The following is a 22,018-nucleotide window of genomic DNA, read 5'->3' as shown; positions in this document are numbered from 1 at the left end:
GAAGTTCAATACACAAGTCAGACTATTGGTGCTTGTAACTAACACTATCATTACTTATTATTCAATATCTTACTTTCGTAAATATCATTAGTATGAACTTATAAGTATAGTTATACATAACGATGTAATATGACCACTTAATATTAACAGAACATTAAATTTATATGAATAATTTTTTAACTCCATTCCTTTAGCGTTATGTGATGCAAACAGTTATGTGACGAATGAATATAACAGATAGATATATGACGATCATGACTATAAGAGACATGTTATGCAAACAGTCATATCACAATTGTTAATCTCATACTAGTTTGATATTACTAATTTGACATTATTAATTTATTAGTAATAATTACTAATTATAATAACTAACTTTGTAATAATAACTAATAATAATAAGTAATAATTATATTAGTAATTTGATACTATTAACTTGATACTACTTATCTGATAATAGTAATTTAATACTACTAATTGGATACTAGTTATTTGATACCACTAATTTGATACTACTAATCTGACACCTTGCCTGAATTGAAAGTTCATGTTTTGGTTGTGTATTCTTCACATATCCATAAATATACATATATACTCTTCTACAAATTCTGACATTGTTCACTAATCAAAATTTCCTTGTTACTCTTATATATAAATTTTTAATTTATATTAAAAACAACAACAATTTCACATTTGACTGTCTGCATAACATAGCTCTAAACAAGAAATACATATATAATTTTTTTTTTACTTATTCAATTTAGATAGAATATTAGTTATAAAAATATGATAACTATATTAAGTAACTAATTATAACTGTAGAGTTCTAAAATATCACATGAGGATTTTGTCAAGCTAGAACGCTATAAGTTGTTTGATATGTTTACCCAATAATTTGCACTAACCAAGTACATATGTTTAAAACACCTACGTTTTGACAACCTGACTATTAATAAACAAAACAGTAATTTAATTTAAACTAGTAATTTCAGTAAAAACAATTGAAATTTTAAAAAAAAATTTTAAAAAAGAAATTTTAATAAATCGGAATAGAGAACTGAACTTTAAAATCTCAGAAAACTCATTTATCGGTTTCCATGTATTTGCAGACTTGAAAGCGATATATTACGCTGAAGTGTTATATGTAAATATTGCTAGATGTATATATATTAAGTCACCACAGTATGCGAACTAACAGCATTTAGAATGTACTCCATCTCTCGAACTTGTTTTAACTTAGCTGACGTTAAAATTATCTGACTTGCAGCTACTAGTGAAATGAAAAATCGAAACATATAACATATCCACATGGAAGGAATATATTACAATGTGATAAATTGACAGATTCAGATTATATATTAACCTTGACACACCCCTCTCCTCTACACAAAAAAAAACCCCGCCATAGCGTTTCTACCAAAATGATGCAAGCGGATCTCAAAGCAATAAACTATAAGCATCAAATTAAGGGATGTTAAATGGATTAAAAACTGATACATGATCATCGTTATATGACTGACCCATATTTTTTACGAGTAGGCGCTTTTTTGATATCATAAATCTAAAAAAAATAACTGTAAATGAACACGCATTATTTTTATATTTTCCGTGTGTTTTCATCGCTTCTTGAAGTGAAAAATTTAGGTACGAATTCAAATAATTTAATTAAAAATCATCATATATTTGTATGAATATACATTATTCCTTTTGAGATTATTCCTTGACTCACGAAAAAAAAAACCATAAACATCATGTGGAAGAGATATGGTCTACTGATTTCAATATAATGTTACGATCTCTGAAAGCTATAGGTGTAGGATTGTACCATCATAAATTCCGAAAACTGTTGAGCCGAAATTTATTTTAAAAAATTCCAGATAAATAGATTTTAGAACTTCATTTGTCTGTGTTAGTTGGTAACAGTGTAACAAATTAAAATGCTGACCTTTGAGGACCTTCTAATAAATACATTTATAACAGTCGATTTTGTTAGTTTCCTTAAAAAAAATTTTGCTATTTTATAACATATAATTTATTGCAAGAAGGTGTATGCGAAGCGGTGTTGAGGTTTGCGCTCTCCAACACATTTTTGATTCATTTTCACATATAAGAAGACAAGAACACAAATAGAATAGATAAGTTTGTGTGTTGTAATAAGTTGTTGATTATTGTAGGTATGTTTATTAAATCCCCATGACTTCCTTTGCAGATCATTATCTTCACTATCCAAGCCAACCACCCACTCTTTATATATTTGTCACCTTTAGGTTTCCACTGTCCCTAAGTTCGCCTCTTAGTTTGAAAGCCTCTGGCAGACATCCCAGTCGAGGTTTTTTCGTGAATCTCAGAAGGGTGGCTAAAGTTCTTGGAAGAGAAGATACTTTGGTCATCCGAGCTGAACCCCACACACCAGGGTGACTTTTCTGTTCAGGAGGAACAAAAAACTGCCACATTCCAAATCTTTTTGACAGAACGAAATCTATCGGAGTTTCGGAGTTTTCTTCACAAATATTTGATCAATCGTTATTTGAAATGTTCGGTTGCCTACTTAATACATAAGGTAAATTAAAACTATGTATAAAATAGATAACCACAAAATTTGAAAAATTTATTAGTAACAAAAAAGTATTCATCTTCATTTATTAATCCTACTCTGACAAATCACCGAAAACAATTCACGAGAGCAAATATATTTTTCATTACAGTAATATACGCAATTTTTAAGCAAGTAATACCAACCCAAAAAACAAAAAAAACAATTGTTGCCAACACACAATAATTTTTAATTGTTTTCTTCCTCTTGTTTTTAATTTATTTTAAGCCAAGTTAAATACTCATTACTTAAAGTGAACCCATAAAAATCACGTATCATTTAACAACATTTTATGTGCATTTATTCATCAAACAACATCAGGACGCAAACAAGGCTACCAACCCCACTGACATACAAATCTAAAATTATATAGATACCCTTCGATATATACGAGTACATGTATATGTATTCCTACAACCAGTCACAAGCATTTAAATGTGTATATATGTTCTGCATATATAAATTCGGTACACTTCATATATTAATGTTTAGTTATAAATTTTTAGAAAATTTATGTGTGTTTACTGATGTATAATGAGAGTTGTCAGCAAAAACAGTAACAAAATGTTGATGAAAAAAATAAAATTTACAAAATTCACAAAATTCACAAGAATAACAAAAATAACAATTCCATCACACATTACATACCACAATGCATGTAATTTATTTTTGCAGTGTAGCATAGCTTTTCTGTAAACACATTGGCAATCTTTTCAAGTGTACTTAAAATATGTAAAATTACATTTTAAAAGTATTTAAGTCTAACTGAATGAGCTCGTCTGCATTCTGTGTTTATGGCCACAGTATTTCTTACAGTGTACCATTTGCACACAAATACAGGAGTATATGAATGCATTAATTTTGCTTAATAAACTCACGATAGCGCAGAATGACTTTTTCTAAAATATTACTTACAATTTTTCAAATTTACGATTGCTTATGGAAAAATATTAAATACGTTGTGAAAATGCTTTTTTCGGTTTTTCATTCAATGTTTTCTTTTACAAAACATGATATGAAATAATGAGGCCGCAATAATGTAACTGAACGTCTGACATATCTAAGGGGAAGGCAGCATGATGAAGTGCACTGAAATAATTTTACAATATTTATATGACAGATTTATTTCTTGTGATTCATTTCATTCTAAAAAAAAAGCAAAAAATTAATTTTAAAAAACATTAGAAATTACACTAAAAATTATAAATAATATAAATGATATAAATATAGTTTAATATTTGAAATATCAATAAAAGAATGGATATTATACCTAAACAAAGGAAATGCAATACTTTTCCATTGTAAGATGTGAATGAATTATAAAAAATACCACAAGCAATAGATCTATGGTACTGCCATCTAAAAGTGAAGTGTAATAATATCAAATCATACCTACATAGTGTCATTGGTATCCAGAACTTATGTCGTCAAAATTTAGTATTTCTTATGCTTTACCTGATATCGAGTGTATTACTACGCTCTTCATTTAAGAGTTTGCACATTGTCTTTGATTCAGTAGTTAAGCTGCTAATCTGTTTGTGGAGTGATCATTCTAAAAATTAAAGGCCTTTGCTAACACAGATATCAATAAGCATTTTGGTTGGTCTCGTAAATCAACCTCATAAGGCTTACAAAGACTTTTTCCGTCTTTTGTCTTTTTTGAATTTCTAACAGTCTGTTCTTAACATTCTCGTAATTACTCCTATCTCGGATAAGTTCTTTGGCTTGATTACTTCTTCGGATGCTTGCATGTTCTGAAACCCAATGGAAGCTAACTTTGTGGTCCGTACTAATTTGATTTTGTCTCTAAAAACAGTTCCATACTAATTTGAAGCCAAATTAAGTGCTCAAATGACAACTTAACTATCCGTTATTATAGCTATGGGATAGTCTTTTTATAACCATTAAGGATTTGAATGGGAGACATATTTCAATAGCGAGCATTTCGGCTTGGAAAATGCTGGAATTTCCCTCCTATTTTCTTTAAATCAAAGTTGTATTGTGTCTTCTTTAAATCACCTCAATTTAACGTCTATAATTTAACCTAAAACTTCAGCTGTTCTTTTGTTATGTTAACTACAAATTGTGTCTTTAAGTAGAAAATTAATATTTAAGACGACTTTAAAATAATGTTGTTTAAACACATCTTTTAAGCTTTATCCAATACCTAACTATTATAACAAAATCTAACATAATCTAGATGTCAGACTGAATTAAAAGCTCAATTGGTTGGCACATGTGAAAGAATGGGAAAGGAAAGCATGTAAAACATTCGGATTGTATAAAAGCATAACCTAGAGAAACTGTGGTCCTCGTCACAAAAATGACCTTTGGATGCATATTGCAGTCATACGTCTAATACTCTGCACTGGTTGACTAATACACTGAGCAGCATTCCAAAAGCAATGCAATGTACTTTGAACGAATACAGATAACAGCCAAGTATACAGGGACTCAGTATTTGTAACCAATTTGTAATACAACGAATGATTCAAAACCATGCTTAAGATAGAAGAAGCATATTTGAGTTAATATGCCATCTAGTCCGTTAGTAAATAATTAATAAAAAAAAATGCTAAAAAGCAATTAGATAAAATCATATAGGATTACTATATTTTTATCAATGTTTCGAAGAAGGGTTTATATTCCTTTTTTGGCCTAGGATAGGTGCAAAACCTTATTTAGTTTAAAAGTAGTTGAGGAGATCCTTTTACAATGGAAGTAGGCCGGTCTATTACAAGCCAAAGTTTGTATGTCAATAAGACTTGTTCCTTGTTCTTAAAAACGTGTATGAATAACAGATACAGGTAACTCGGACAATAAAACTGATATTCTTTCATTATCCAAACATAATACAAGCTCAGAGCTAGATTAGTAGTAGAAAATGTGTCCAATGTACATCCATATTTAGTTATATGGCATCAATAAAAATAAAGATACGAGATTGCACATTATATACAGAAATAATAAATTTTAATAGAAGCATATTACTCTAAAACTGTGGTGAAAAATGAAAAATAGAAAGGAACCCAACCCAGCTGAGCCTCTTGTGTAAGGCTAGTATGGAAGTATATGACACCTGGGAATGTTGAAAGGTCATTGACCGCAAATCTAAAAATGAAGCATTTCGTTTAACCTAAAGAAGATACTAATTATAAATTACATCAATGATAATGCTTGTTGCACGTCCATTTATTGTCACATATTAGTTGGGAACTATATTCATCCATCAAAAATGCCATTCGTTGTGTTTTACCACAATGTTTTTCTTCTCTTTCCTTCTCTGTTCACAATTTATATAAAGAAGAAAGCATGTCATAAAATAAACTGAAATCCAATATCGGAATACAAAAAGTAATACATTTATATAAAAGAAGAGGTAATGTTAGAGAAAACCTCTTCTAAAGTAATGGAGGTGTTAAGAAAGCGCCAGAGGAGTAATCTGAAAATACCCACTTGAATATCAAAGTTTTTCTAACAACATTAAACAAATAAATGCTTTTTGAATATCATCACATCACATCATACCATCACAAATATTTCAGCAGAGCGTACATTAAGTTAATTCTATCAAAATACATTCGAATACGTATGTTCATACAAATTGAAACTGTCTGATGACGATTTTACATTTTTTTCGATATAGAAAGCACATTTTTTTAATATAATAATATTACGATCAAATTAGTGAAAATTTAAATAATCGAATGTTATATATATCAGTTTTTATATTACAAAATATAATCATGAGAAATAAACTACACAGAAAAATAGAAGGACAAATCAAAATAGACAACCACTTAATGAACGTTTGAAATTTTAGCGAAATCATTAGAAATAAACATAGTAACTATGTTACAATGCTAAATTACTACAATGAATAAGTTGGAATTGAGTAATTAACGTATATTGAAAACAATACCGCAAAATGAAGTAATAACATATATATAAGTTCACAGTTTTAGATAAAAAAATGATTTCTTTAAATGTTTACAAAGCTACTCGAATAAATAAATCAATTTTGGGAATGAATGCACACTTGGTACTAGACGGTAAAATAAATTAGTTCACGTTACGAATGATGGAATTGAAAGATTTAAGTGCACTATTTTCTAAAAGTCTATATTCCGCCTTCCGAATGAAGGCCAGAATGTCGGTCGTTGAGGGTCTGCTAATGTCAAAAGGGAAGAGCAACTCTCCTCCCAATGATCTTCTCCTGGCCGAGATTAAGGCTGGGCAGTCACAGAGAATGTGACTGGACGTCTCGTCTGCTTCTACGCTGCGTCGACACTCCATCTCTTCGGCAGACCCATTTTATTAAGGTGATAACGCAGTCCATGGTGACCCGTTAACTATCCCACCCTCAATCTCAACACTGTTCTGCTGAAAAGCGATACCTTACCATATCTGTAGAGGTGAACCAGCTCTTTAGCCTGACGATTACCTCGACTGTCGCGCCAGTAGGGACTTCTCTCAGCTGAGAACCATTTATCAATTACAGATTTAGAGAAGCATTTATCAATCAATTTAAAATATAAACAAGTTTGTAAAATTTAATTTTTGGCTACCCTTGTTCGTTGCTAGACACATTTCTTTCAAATAGTCTAGCGAGTCAGAGTATTTATAAAATTAAATTTCAAGTACTTTAATAAGTTGTTAAGTTTAAATTATAGCTAAAGTTTATATTAAACATCCTTTTTTTTGCAGATATCCTCGATTATCCTATAACAAAGTTTGTGTATGCGTACCGACCGACTGCAGTTGGCAACATAGAGTAGTTGGTAAGCAAAGTATTTGATATTCATGCATGATAGTCGCATTTGAACTCACACATTATTAAATTACTTAATATGCAAACACAATTCAACAGAAGCAAATATTGTACTTAAAGTGACCATGTGTGCAGACGTGCATTGCTTTGTGTCCTTTGACTGCAAGTTTTTAAGCTGGAGAGGGTCTAGTCGAAATGTTGACAACGTTTTGTTGCATAATTGTCAGAATATTTTACAAATAATTTATTAAGTACACACGTACGAGTACGAGTGTAATGACAAATGCAAAAACATTTTACAAATTTTCACCTTTTTGCACAAAATGCAAGAGGAATTTTGTTTGTGAAACTACAAAACCAAATACACTTTTCAAAGCATACTTTGAGGCGTTGAATTATGTTAAATAAGAAAATAATTCATTTAGATAAAAAAAAACAGGTTAACATTCTTGTTATAATGTATAAAATACATTTCCTTAAACAATCACAGTATTTTTTGTATAACCAAAAGCACTACAATTTTACTTTGTTAAACGAATGAAAGAGATTAAAATATAAAGACACATTATGAAATTAATTACATGAAGAAAAATGGATTCATGAAAATTCATGTACAAACAACAAATTTAAGCTGTCACTTAAAAAAAGTGCATTAAATTAAAAACTTCGTTAATCATTTTAAGACAAAATATAGATGCTAGCAATTATTCCCATTGATAGTGCAAACAACACCTTAAAATATGCAACAAAATTCACAATTATGGTACACATTTCGTTCGTTTTTGGTTTTGTTTTGTTTTGTTTCGGTTTTGTTTTGCTTTTATGCAGCTTTATTTGGCTTTCGTTGTAGAAGAAATGCCACAATAAAATTCCGCAAAATAATACAAAAATTGAATATTAAAATTCTTGAAATTTTTAAGCTATTTTACTTATACAGCAATTTATTCTTCTCATACTTTTAACTGTTTTGTTCCGTTGTGTTCTGTACTCTTCTCAGACAATATTTACTTGAGAAATATGAAATCTGCTTGCATACATTCTACGGAATCTCAAAAGTCAAGTAGAAGAAAATAATTCAACAAAAAATAAAAAAAAATTAAAAGAAAACAAAATTAAAAAGCAAAAATAAAAGACAAAACACAAAAAACAGAAAACAAAAAGTGGGTAGGAAATAAAAATTTTATATAAATAAACGTGGATAAGAACCGCATAAATACAATGAGAAATATTCAGATTCGTTTTACTGTTTGCATATTTTTGTAGCTTTATTTGATTTTTTAAATTTTTATTTTCATTTTAAATTCTTTTTATTTTTTTTTTTATTTTTTTTTTGTTGATCTTATGCAAATAAATTATGCAAATAAACAAATACAAATAAACAGTGAAATTAACAATTCGCTTATGAGGTTCTAGGCAATAGACTCCTATAGTAAACTTACATAAACTTTTGCAATAAATAAGGATTAGGTTAGCAATTTAAGACAGTTTACAATCATACAATCATAGTGTGACAAAAACGAAAAAAAAAAATTCGACGCCCAGTAATCAAGAAAATTTTTTTTTTAATGAACAAAAATTTGTTAATGTACATTTATTTCATTTATTAAATGTGCTTAAACTCTTATCATGTGAAGTATCACCTTTCATGGTATGAGCTGCTTGCATTAAAAAGGGATGTAGTTATGCGAACGGAAACCACTACAGCTTTAACTCAATAACGACATCCGAGAATCGAAGGACGAAAAAGAATCCAAATAATTTCGTGGTCTACTTTGGCTAATCCTTCACTTCAGTGGGGCCACTTGTTGGACAGTGCACTGTCCCAACGTCTCACAATATATTACCTTCCATGCACCCATGCCCAAGCATATCGATCCCATTCGTATTGATATTTTATTTAAAAGAGATATTCTTATAGTAGATATTACATTTATTAAGCGAACAATGTACACAAATATCTCAAAACAGCAATTATGACCGCCCTGTATGCTTTGTTTTTCTTTCTAATGAGTCCATTTTTTAAGCTACAATATTACTGGTGTAATTTTGCTTTTCCTAATTCCTAAATATGTACAATTCATGTTTACATATCATTTCATTTGTTGACAAGCAAACCTCCTTCTACTCGTATGGACTCAACCCAAACAGTACGTGCGCATATTATTACATTTTTAAGTAAAATAACATGCAAACTATTTTCAGTTATTATTTCTGTTTCAATTTCACCGCTCCTCCTTCTCCCCCACCCCCACTCCCACTCTTATTCACTTTTTTTACTATTTTCCGACATGTTTTTGGCAATTTCTCAACAAAACAAAGCATAACTTTAGGCACTCTCAGTGAAGAAAAATTATGAACTTTGAAACGAATGGAGTAATTATTGCAATTACGTGTACATTTGCAATTAAAATGTAATTTCACCCAAATTACGTAAAAAAAAAAAAATAAAAATTTTAAACATGAACATAAACAAATCGTTCCGCTATCCTTATTACAATGTTGACACAAGGAATGATATTGGAAAAAAAAAGCAGTAGAAGTAGAATTTAAAAAAAATCACACATACGGTTTCTGTCCTTGGTCGCAAATTTTGTCATCTGACTACATAAAAACATTTCTCCTCATCTGGAAATAGATAAGGAAGCATACTCACTACTTATATTTTGAGCCATGGCAACACTGATTGTTGTCAGGTGTCATCTGACGTTTCCATACGAAAGTTTGTCATTATTAAACATAACATAATTTAAAGCTATCGTTAAAAGAACGTTATTTGTGTTATTAAATATTCGCGAAGAAATGGAACTTATTATCACTTTCAAGACAAGAGTGCGTCGATCAACTTACTTTCACATTTGGCGAAGAAGCTTCATCCTACAATGATTTTAATTGTGGCTACAGATGCCTCATTAATAAAATTCGCGAAGATTGTCCAAATTTAGTTGTTGTGCCAGAAAACATTGAAGCTGTGCAAAAACTGATGCTCATAATGCAAGATCGTCATGCGACACACATTCAGATTGAGGAAATCTTAGGGATTAGTTCCACCAGCATAGAATATTGCATGATCATTCATCCGTAATGAAGATTGGTTCTCGATGGATCCCTTTCCTCATTATTTGATAAAATCTCGATTGGCACACACAAATGCTCAAGAAATACAGTGGCTTCAAAAAACGTTCACGAATATAGAACTGTAACAGATGATTGATCATGGAATTATGCATATGAGTCAGAATGTAAACAGCAATTGACTGTATGGCTATATGCGTGTTTCAAATTGAACCAAGTCCAATAAAATTGCTCGCGATCGTAGTACTACAAAACAAATAGTCGCTTGTTTTTTCTTGTTTTTTCGGGAAAACTGGTCATGTGGCAATTATACCATTGCAGACGCTTAAAACAGTAACGAAGCCGTTGTTGCATTTAAAAACAAGAAATGTTTTGAAGGTGTCTGAAGAAGATTGGAGAAATGGTTCGAACGCATGCAAAAGTGTATTAATCATAAAGGAGCATACTTCTAGAAACAGTAAAGCAATTTTCCACAACAAGTATTCATTATTAGGCTTAAAATATAAATAGTGACCTTCGTATTGCATACTTTTTTAGGGAACTAGTACACAAGAGAACAGTTTACTTTTAAGCTATCTTCAAATCTTTTTATGTCGAAAAGTACTATGACTACTGAGAACGATTGAGAATTATCAGGTCTCTGTATATTAGATAGCTTCACTTGAACTTTAAAAACATTACATTGTGTAGCTCACTCGCAAGAAAAATAACTTACTCTTTGGCTTGCCAACCAGTTAACCACTTAAGAATGAAAAGATCAAGTCAGGTCATGACGAGAATCCACTATAGCCCATAAGCCTATTGTATGTGGTAAAAATTTTAAAGTGGGATTGGGCTCATTTCGAAGAATTAAAAAACTAAATACACATCTCAAGGTAAGATCATGTAGCTTATTAAGATCCTTATAAATGTAGGCTTCTAATTACATCGACTTAAAATTACTATTTAGTAATTTGAGTCAAATTTGTGGGAAGTACAAAAAGCGTATTGAACAGATTTTATTGGTATTCATTGATATTCGCTTAGCTAATATACTCGTTAAGGTTAAAATTTCTCTACAATCATTAGAATCTGAATTGTGGGGAGATGTAAAAAGTACATAGCATTTATTTTGTTTGTACACTGTATTTGTCCATCTTTAGTTCACTTATCTTTGGTACACGTATATGTCTTAAAAGAATTCTGTAAAATGGAGAATTGTTAAAAACAGGAATTTCTTGTACTACTCACACTTTTGACTAATTGAGCTATGTGACCATGGGTCTGTCAATCTTAGAGATTCCCAATCTACAGAGAGTTGTAGTAATATAGGTTAAAACTTAAAAAAACTCAACTATTATAAGCCTACTGTTGGACTTCTTTCTCAACATTTATTCCTTTGAAAAGAAATCCAGAAGAGTGGGCGTGCTTTTTGAAAATAAGATCAGTACAATATATTATGTGCTATGTATCTAAACAGGATATCTGGACAAACTATGACTTTACAAGTAAATACAAGTGAATAATTTTGTCCATTTCTCACATTCAACATCCTTTAACTGAAGTTAGAAATAAAGACAGACAACATATTATTGAAAACTTTAAGATCTCTTGTGACTGTTTCCACATATATACCCAACACAATTTGTTGAAAGTAATTTCGGTAGTATTTTATTATTTTTGTAATTCGCAAACTTTTTTGTAACTTCTCTGTATTTTTCTGTATTTGTGTCCATACATATAAACTAAGTTTTTATTATCAAATTTTATTTGTGTACAATTGTTACGTTTCTCATATATTTTTTATGCTTTTGCATAGCAAAAATTTTTATAGAATTATAGAGGCAAGTGCAGAAATGCACTTTATTTGTGTACAAGTACACGCACATACGAGTATGTGGAATAGAAGTGCACATACCAATGTGGTGTATAAACGCCTATATGTATGCTACACACAATTCTGAGTTAATAGTTTTCCTTTAGAATTAACACATACAAAACTATGCAATAAAATTGTTTGAGGAAATCATAAAAAGTGTTGAAAAGTTGTAAGTTGAAAAGTTACGGGTAAACCTCGTTTATTTGCTGCCTGATATGTGTAGTTATCTCACACATTCGTATTCCTGTATATCCGTAAGTAAATATTTTTATACATAAAATGCAGCCGTATTGATGTATGTAGGCATTTAATTTTTTGGCTTGTGTACTAGCAGTTTTGTCTACTTAATATACGTAAAATAATTACAAATGAAGAAATGAAATAAAATGTTTTTGTGTTGACTTAAGGGATTTTTATGACTTCGTTGGTTATTTTTCTCTTTTTTATTGTTGTTTATGCCAAACGCATATAAAAACTGTTTGTTCACGCCTAAAGTATGCCAATAAAAGCAACTTTTATGCCAAATGAACATAGGCTTTTGCATCCGGTTTTTAGCAATTAGTAGCAAAACCTTTAGATATGAAGAAAGTTAAATTATAGTTTGTAACAGTATTTTCTTTTCGTATTTTTCTTTTTTTTTTTATTCAATTTTAGTAGTTCGTTATTATTTTTACTTTCTTATTTCACTTATTTGCTTATTTGAAGCAAACACATACCATTTGTTTTCTGTTTGTACATTCGAGTCTAAGCATTGCATATGTTAAGGCGTTACGTAGCTAAAAATTCATATTCATGCATAATTACACGGAGTCATAAAACACACGTAACGCCCACACACTACCAAACAAACTCGTAAATTGAGGTAAATTTGTATAATTTCTGCAAAATTTATTTATTCACATGTAGTTTTACAGATAAGCGTATTTGTTATAAACGCCCAGATTGGCAAGGAGCAACGTTGTGTCCATATTTTCATTTGGATTCATTTGGATACGTTTGGATTCGTTCGGCGTTGCATGTATAGTGTTTAAGAAGCAATCACTTGGTTTTCGACGCTATTCAAAAATTCAAATTAAAAAATATTTTCCTTCTCATTGCAAAGAATTTTATGTTTTTATTATTATTTCTTTACTTTTCTTAGTGTAATAAAAATATATATACTCACGCAAATTAAACGAAAAAACAATTTACATGTTGTCGTTGTCAAGATTCGTTTCAGCGAACACTTCGTCTGTAATTGCAAAAAGAAATTGTAATTATTAATACATTACTTCTCATTGAATCTATTAAATTAAAACAAAAATTTAACAACCAATAAATTGTAATATAGATATGTAACTTGATCCTGAACTAGAAGGGTTAAAAAACAACACACCATAACTATTGTGATACTTAAAGCACAGTTCTGTTCTGTTCAGTTATAACTTCTATTAATAAGATCAAACAATAATTACTCTTAACACCAATTCAGATATGTCTATTACCCATTATAATGACCCCAAAATTATCAGAGGAAGCGAGCTATACTAGCGAGCTATGCTATCTTTGTTATGCCATGTGGTCTTCAATTATATGTGATATAGCTAGTTTTATAATCTCTGTCATGGCATTGAAAAAACTATTTTCCAATTTTCAGTATTGTAAAGAACATTATTAGAGTTATGACCGCCATAATTGCATTCACATAAAATAAAATTTAATACAGTGTTGCAAAACACCGTGACCATAACACCACTTTTGTGCTAACAACTGACCTTAATTGAACAAGAAGCATTCAGCCCTATATACCATATGAGGGCAAAAACATGTCCCATTAAATAGTTTCTCAATACAGGCAGAGTTAGGAGTTTCAACGTCAAAAACTTCTTTCAAGCCGAATGCAAGACCAGGCAGTCACAAGGAATTTATTAAAATTTCTCATCTTCCCGCAGACAGAAACGACAGTATGTTATTTCAGATAGGACCATATTGTTGAAACAGTAAAATAGGTTATGGCTACCTCGCAGGTAGGTAACTTATCAAGTATAGCAATCTTACAACTATTGATTTGATATTGATTCTTTCAACGCAGTCTTCACATCATCCATCCACCCACAGCCTTTTTCAATTTACTGTTTCTGTTGTTTTTTTTTCTTTGATCTCGGGTATTGTTAATCCTCATTAAATTTTATTTTATTTTATTTTAATTCAGTTTCTAAATAATAAATATAATTTTAACCTCGGTTCGACTTATTCGTGATTTCAGAGTTCAATATTTTGATTGCTCCTTCTTCTTTGATTTTCGGAGAACTGGATTTACTTTTCGTGAACAGTATATATACATATATGCGCAAAAAATTCGTTTAACTAATAGTCAGTAAATGCGGCACTCAACGCGCTACGAAATTTCCAGTGCCTAAATCTGCACACAATCTCTTCCAAATATGGTCAAGCTAAAGTCTCAGAGTTTTCACGATTTCTTCAGTTTTTCTTCAATGACTATAGATTCCTACTTGATGCACTCTTCACTGTTTCCCTACATGATGGCAGTTTTTAGTCACATAAGATGGTCTGCATCAACAAAATTGATTAGCTCATATATTAACACTTTAAGTCACTCACACATCGATCACCCACTTTTTTTATCAATTTTAACATACCTATATGAATTTAACTTGCAATGGCTTATTCTGACGTTCTCGTAGAAAATTTTTTCTTCTGGTTTGCTTCACTGCTATCTCAATTTAAAGTCGATCGGTGATAAAAATATCAAAGAAAATTTTACAAAAGACAAAAGATCTGATAATTTTCGGGGCATTATTCATAAAACCGCAACAAAGTTTTATGTTCGGCATGGAAAAGTTTTCAAGTACTTTGCAAATATATTTTATGTACTATTAAAAAATTTCACAAAATTTAGTATTCGTTAGTATAAAAAACCCATCTAATACGCAAGAAGTAATAAATCATACGAACTAAATAAAATGTGTTAGTAAAAATACAAGAACATTTACATCTATCCTGGAAGGCATCCTTTTTCCCATTTCTATATATATCATAATATAACTTCATAACTTCATAATACACAAAACATCAAATCCCAAAAACTCAAATCCGAAAAGGATGACAAATTTAAATTTAAGCACTTTTTTTATTGCATTCTTTTAAATAATTCAAATCTAAACTCGGTTTACATACACATATGTATGGTATATTAATACATATATATATATAAAATGGAATGAGAAGTATACATATTCTAAAATATTTTATAAAATTTTTAATTGCAGTTTTGTACATACAAATGGCTATTATAAAGCTCACTAAAATACTGGCGGCCATACGAAAACTCCAAGCCAACCAACCTAAAGGATTAAAAGTACCAAAACAGCAATAAATTTAATTAAAAAATTTTTCTAAATGTTTTATTAAAGTTTATGCTGGTAACACTGCATTGTTGCCAACTTTTATTTTTCATACTTTTAATTATAAATTATGCCAAACTACGTACCACAAAATAAACCAAAAATATTGTAAAAGTACGTATTAATTTAAAATAAAAAAAGTTAGAAGCAAATATTAGAAGGAAAAAAAATTAGCAAAAAAAATATTTGATCACACCAAAATAAAATAAAAAAAAAAAAAAAATGAAAATGAAAATAAAAATAAAAATAAATTTTTTTTTTGAATATTAAAGAAACCTAACAACAGAAAAGATTATTAAAAAATAAATAAATATGAACAGTCTATATTGACAGTAAATATTTTTAGATATTTTTAGTATTTTTAGATACATTAAAAAAAATGAAATATTTCAAATAAAAAAAATGCAATAAAAGTATTATTTTCATAATAAAAAATATATTTGATTTTTTTATTTTTATCTGTGGAAAAATCATATTTACAACACTACCAGAGGCGAAAAAATTTATTGTTGAGTCCTTACAAGTATGAACTCAGAATACTTGTTGGTTCTAAAAAATGAATTGATCTTAATATTTGATGATAACATCAGATGGACATATACTCTAGGATTCATATAACATAAGGCAAATAGGCTGCCATTTTTCCGACAAATGGAGGCCATAATACTTGGAGTCTTGAAATGAACCTCTGATGCAAAAGTTTTAAATGTATTTGATCTCAGTAACTATGTAGACGGAATATGGTGAAAGCAAAGCCGCTATAGGCTCTATTTGAACAGTTTCAAGCAATTGGTAAAATCATATGCAGATTCTTTATGTGAGAATATATAACTTGTACATATTACTTTCAAAAATAAATAATATATAAAATTATGGTTTGTATGCTAACAACAAAAAAATTTCACATATGAAAACCCCAAGATTGTTCAGATTTATTCTTGTCTTTGGCAGCTATAAGGAAAATATGCGCTCCACAGTCTTTTTTTTTTTAATTTCCTCTCCATACATTAAACAGGATGGTCTGTCAACATGTCATATTTCACAAGAAAGAAATAGAATTAAATAATAACTACTGTAACTTCCTAAACCGATATTAGAAATATAGAAAAACTTTGTACGAGAAAATTGTTTATTTTTAATAGATCTATAACTTTTTGCAAGACAGTTTTTATGTAAAATTAAATATGTCGGAGATATAAGCATGGTTATTTTTCATTTTTTTGGGCTCTTATGGTGCCATTTCCACTTATCCAATTGAACTAAAATTTTACACAGATTATTTTTTTAATAAAATGAACCGATCTGGGAGGCGACGCGGAAGATTTTCCGACTATTAAAAATTAATGGCACCCTAATGTATATAGTACATATTTTTGCATGATTTTTCTTTCAAGAAACTAAATTTAGAGACGAGCGTCAAGAATGCGAAACTTTTGGTGTAATGTCAGACAAGTTTTTGAGAAAGAGGAAAGAAAGAGAGAGAGAGATAGAGAGAGAGAGAGAGAGAGAGAGATAGAGAGAGATCGAGAGCGAGAGAGAGAGAGATCGAGAGCGAGAGAGAGAGAGAGAGAGAGAGAGAGAGAGAGAGAGAGAGAGAGAGAGAGAGAGAGAGATAGAAAGAGAGAGAGAGAGACAAGAAAAGTAGAAGACAATGAAATAGGAAAATCATGAATAATCATGCATGGTGCACCTGTTACCTTAATATATATTTAAATTACTCGAGTAATCTTCATGATGAATGTACTTGGAACTGAAACTGAATTTTTAAGTGAACAAACAACAAAGTACTCTTTCTCAACTGCACTAGAAGATAAGTAAATTATAGTAACACTACCAGAATAAACATTTTATTAGAACCAATTAGTCTTTATTTATTTGAATTTGGTTTTAAAAATTTCAGTTACAGTTATTTTAATGGTTAAAAAGCTTAGAATATAATGGTCTTCAAGGAATACTTCTATTATATCTACTTTTTTGCAAATCCATAAGATCAGAGGATTCTATATTATTGAGGACCATAGTTGCAAAACTACATATAAACATTTATACGAACGACCTAACTAAATCTTTTGTTCTTTCTAATAAATTAAATTTTATTCATTAATTTTAACTTTTTATTTTATTTTTTTAATTTATTTAATATCTTCACATGAAAATACATATTTTGTTTATATTTTTTCTAATTGACTACAACGTCGATTTCAGTCAAATTTCTATATTGTTACTCTCTACACTACATATAATTATTTGCATTTGTTGTTAAAAATTTTATAACTTTTTTAAAAGGGTTTCGTTAACTTTTTTATTACTTTTAAATATACTCATACTTTTTTATGTGTTAATCATAAAACACGTAAGGAACGAGGTGTACTCGTTCGTATGTGTAGAAATGGCATATATATAGTAGAGCGAATGTTGGGTAGTGTATTAGCTGCAGATTCACGCCTTCATACATACAAATTTAGTAATAAAAATGTATTAAAAGTAAAAACAAAAACAAAAAACCAATTTAATGGAATTATTACCGAATTATTATGCAGAACAGCAAAAAAGATATATTAAGCGCAGCTGCCTACCGTTCTACAACAAACTTGATAAATATCTTACTTTGCGTTTGCTTAGATACAGATACAAAATCTCAAGTAGCACATACGTTTTTCTGCGGATAAGGAATAGGGTAGGCATATGTGTTTTAAATACAAAAATAATTACTTCAAAAATATTGTAAGAGTACTTGAATTTTGTAAACTTAAAATACTGAACAAATTTAAAGCAACTGCCGAAAGAGCAATAATTTAGTTCCACTTAATTTTCGTCTATAAATTGTTTTTCACAAACTCATATATTTCAGTTTTCGTTTTGCTTGATTTCAGATTAACTTGTACTATAGATGTAAATTTCAACACTTTACAAGCACGTTGGAATTGGCTCGGAACTGTGGTTTCATAGTTTCATACAGGGCTATCCAAATCACAGCCCACGGACCTCGTGCGGCCCGAGACATATTTTGAATCTTTCAGAATTAGACAAATTTTTCTTTTTTTTTTATTATATTTTAGTAACATTAATGAACCAAAATATTTTAAATAATTTATTAAACTGATTGTTATTTACAACTAGTGTCCAGTGCTGTAAGGTATCACATTAGAAATAAAATATTTTTCCCATATCAAACACTAATATTAATAATGTTGATATTGATGGAATTGTAAAAGATCAAGAATTAATAAAACTAAATTTAGCATTATCGCAGTGTTTTCATTTTTCTCTGACAAAATTATGAAGGTATGTATATATTTCTGCGGTCCCTCTAACCTATTCAGTTATTTGATTTGGCCCGAGACCTTAACAAATTATTGTAAATATAACAAACACTGCATCATTTAGTAAAAACGTATGAATGATGAACAGTAATGAAAACAACAAATTTTTATTATTTTAATTAATTTGTCTTGGATCTAAATGCCCCTTTTTTATTGTTGTGAAAGTTGACAAATTTGGCTAACAAACCTTAAGTCCACCTCAGGACGCACAGGAAGATATGCTGATCTACGGTGCGTCATCAATAAGAAGGTAAGTAAATGTAACTACAATTAACTAACTTTAAACTCATTTTCCGTTAAAGTTTAAACAGAATTGATAAGTCTTTTATTTAGATCGATAAACATGTATAGTTTATGTTGTTGGAGGTGTTCGTTACTATTATACAATAACTATTTATGCGTCAGATTAAGTGTATAGAATCTATTCTTTCTTGTCAAGTATTTCAAGTTGGTATTTCGTTAAAAATTTATCTCTATCTGATCCAGCGGAGAAAGTCGGACTATTCATTCCAGGTTGAATATTTTGAAAAACCCTGAATGTTCTTAAAGAAGGTAACATCAATCTACATCTTCAATAAAATTTAGAGAAGCGGAATTGAGTATCTCGAAAACATCCACTTATCGCATTTAAACCAAATATTTAAGCTAGCGAGAAATGAAAGGCAACAAAATGTCATACTAATTTTATTGGACACCCTGTAATTTTTGCACGGCAAAAAACATATTTACCGATGAAGGAAATGCTTTTTATTAACGTAGGAACTATATAACATATAGCACCCACCGAGAACCTTATAGGCTGTCATATTAGATGCAATAACTTTACTGCAATTACTTTAAATTTAATGAAATTACAATAGTCCATCAGTAAATGATGTATCTTAGTGATTACTAATAGATAAACTCACTACAAAGAGATTATATACTCCTACTTTTAATAAATAGTGTTTATTTTTGTAATACATCTTGCATTTCAATTGACTGATTTACATTTACATTAAGCAAAACTTGTGACTAAAGTGCTTTATATTCATTGGCTTCTGTTAAAAACTCCAAGTACATTTTACATCTCGTTAAATTCAAATAAGTGTCCTTATCAAGTCTCTCGTGAACAATGCTCTACTGTCAAAAGTATTTCAATCAACTTTTCTTATATATAACTTATAAAATATTTAAAATCTCCAACATTTGTCTATCTTACATATCTAAATCGATATCTGTTTATTTATCAAAGAGATAAATTGCTACTCATAACTTGTTCAAATATTTTTAAAAGGTAACTACAATTTTTAAGACATATTATTAAATTCCTGCACAAGATATTATAACAACAATCTGTCATAAGTCAGCGCAATAACTTCAGTACTTTTGTTTCCATCATCTGCAAGTCAAGTATTTATACAAAACCTGATACTTCTTAAATCTCAATAGCAACATTTTCTCTTCCGTTTTGTCTAAGTACATTTATAAACAACATGTGGAAATTATACTCTATAAGAAGCTATTATATTAATTTAAGCGGCATGTACTGACTTCCATACACGCTAAACTTGACTTAACAGTACATTCAATTTATTATTCACAGCATTAAAGATTGCTCGGTTGCTTGAACAAATCAATCATTTTAGTTTTTATTAATAACGGAATGACTCCAGAGTTAAAATTAAAAACACTAACAAGATTTTGAAAAATTTAGACAATAACATATTCTAATACTAAGAGATTATCCGTTTATGGTTCAGAATATGAAAGATATTTAGTTTCAGATATTTAGTTTCAAATTTCTATATCTTGAACAAAAATATTGGGCTAAATCACCTTAGGCTTTCGAGTGAGCACTGTAATTAAAATTCGGTTTTTAGTATTTTTATCAACAATGTTATTAAGTTTCTCTTGCGTGTGAACAACGTAATTTCATTTTTCTGAGGAAGTCACTCACCCTAAATATCATTCCTATTATACAGGAAAGCTGCAACAATTGCATATATTCGATTTAGTGCATCGTAACAACTTTAACTCATCGCTGATAATTGGTTTGTACTGTTCTATGCATTCTTCATAAGTTGTGGTGCTGTTATATAGCACAAAGAAGCTAATTTATGAACTTCTGCTACACATGCAATGTAAAATGAGTACAAACATTTTAATAACATCGCTTTGAGACGTTCAACTGAACTTCTAAACTTGTTAATTTAATTGGTTAATGCTCTTCGACATCTATTTAATCTTCGTTCTCAGTATACTCATTCTTGTTAAAAATCGCACAATAATTTATTTAATATGAAAAATGCTACAGTCATTTGTTTCTGTTTTTTTTATGTGATACTCCTCCTCGAGTAGTGATTATGAATTGTAACCACAATCCTCTTAACCCTTGGTTCTAAGCTCACCAAATATGAATTCAAGAAAATTCAACTTAATTGTGTTTCTATAAAGCACTGGACTATGATTTAATATCCGCAAAAATGTTGATAGAGCTTTTAAAATATTTTTGTCCATATTCAATGCCATACTTCGGCTAACACACTTTCCACCCAGTTGGAGTGTATTCAAATTATTATGATTCGTCTACTAGGAAATAATTAAATCTAGTAAGATCATATAGATACATATGACTTCTCGTATACTCCTCAAACGCTTCAAGTAAATGCTTTTCGGGAAAATAAAATAATTTCTACAATAAAGCAGTCAGACATAGCATTATTGAACAATTGAATCGCTTCATAAACGTGATTTAAGCATTCAAGGATAAAGAGTACTGTCCACTGATCCACTGATCCACTGATATAGCTTGATAGGCTATATCAAACCTAAGCTTTTGGTAGTGTTTAGAATGCTGCTCTCTTTCACAAAGTCAAGTAGCACAGTCCCAACTACATCTTAATATAAGGTTCAAGATATATATTTTAATATGAACACAAAACTTAACGTAAAAGTTTGAAAGTTTGCAACACCTCATTTTGATATTAAGGCTGGAGTTTCTCAGATTCGTGTTAT

General features: G+C 29.7%; 2 long non-coding RNA genes across 2 annotated transcripts in view; one reads left to right on the top strand and one right to left on the bottom strand.

Moving 5' to 3' along the window:
- The window catches only part of LOC119690136, a 28,947-nt gene extending 13,186 nt beyond the window's left edge, over window positions 1–15,761 (top strand). Inside the window, exons 3-4 of the long non-coding RNA XR_005253557.1 lie at window positions 7,301–7,374; window positions 15,564–15,761. This is a non-coding gene — a long non-coding RNA (uncharacterized LOC119690136). The remainder of the gene's footprint in view (window positions 1–7,300; window positions 7,375–15,563) is intronic.
- LOC119690137 overlaps window positions 1–22,018 on the bottom strand; it is a 99,310-nt gene that overhangs the window by 48,061 nt on the left and 29,231 nt on the right. The window contains exon 2 of the long non-coding RNA XR_005253558.1: window positions 13,460–13,525. This is a non-coding gene — a long non-coding RNA (uncharacterized LOC119690137). The remainder of the gene's footprint in view (window positions 1–13,459; window positions 13,526–22,018) is intronic.

The sequence above is a fragment of the Teleopsis dalmanni genome, chromosome X (assembly GCF_002237135.1).
Source record: "Teleopsis dalmanni isolate 2A chromosome X, ASM223713v2, whole genome shotgun sequence".
NCBI classification, from domain to species: domain Eukaryota; kingdom Metazoa; phylum Arthropoda; class Insecta; order Diptera; family Diopsidae; genus Teleopsis; species Teleopsis dalmanni.
The sequence above is the reverse complement of the archived record's forward strand: the minus strand, read 5'-3'. Positions and strand labels throughout refer to the sequence as shown.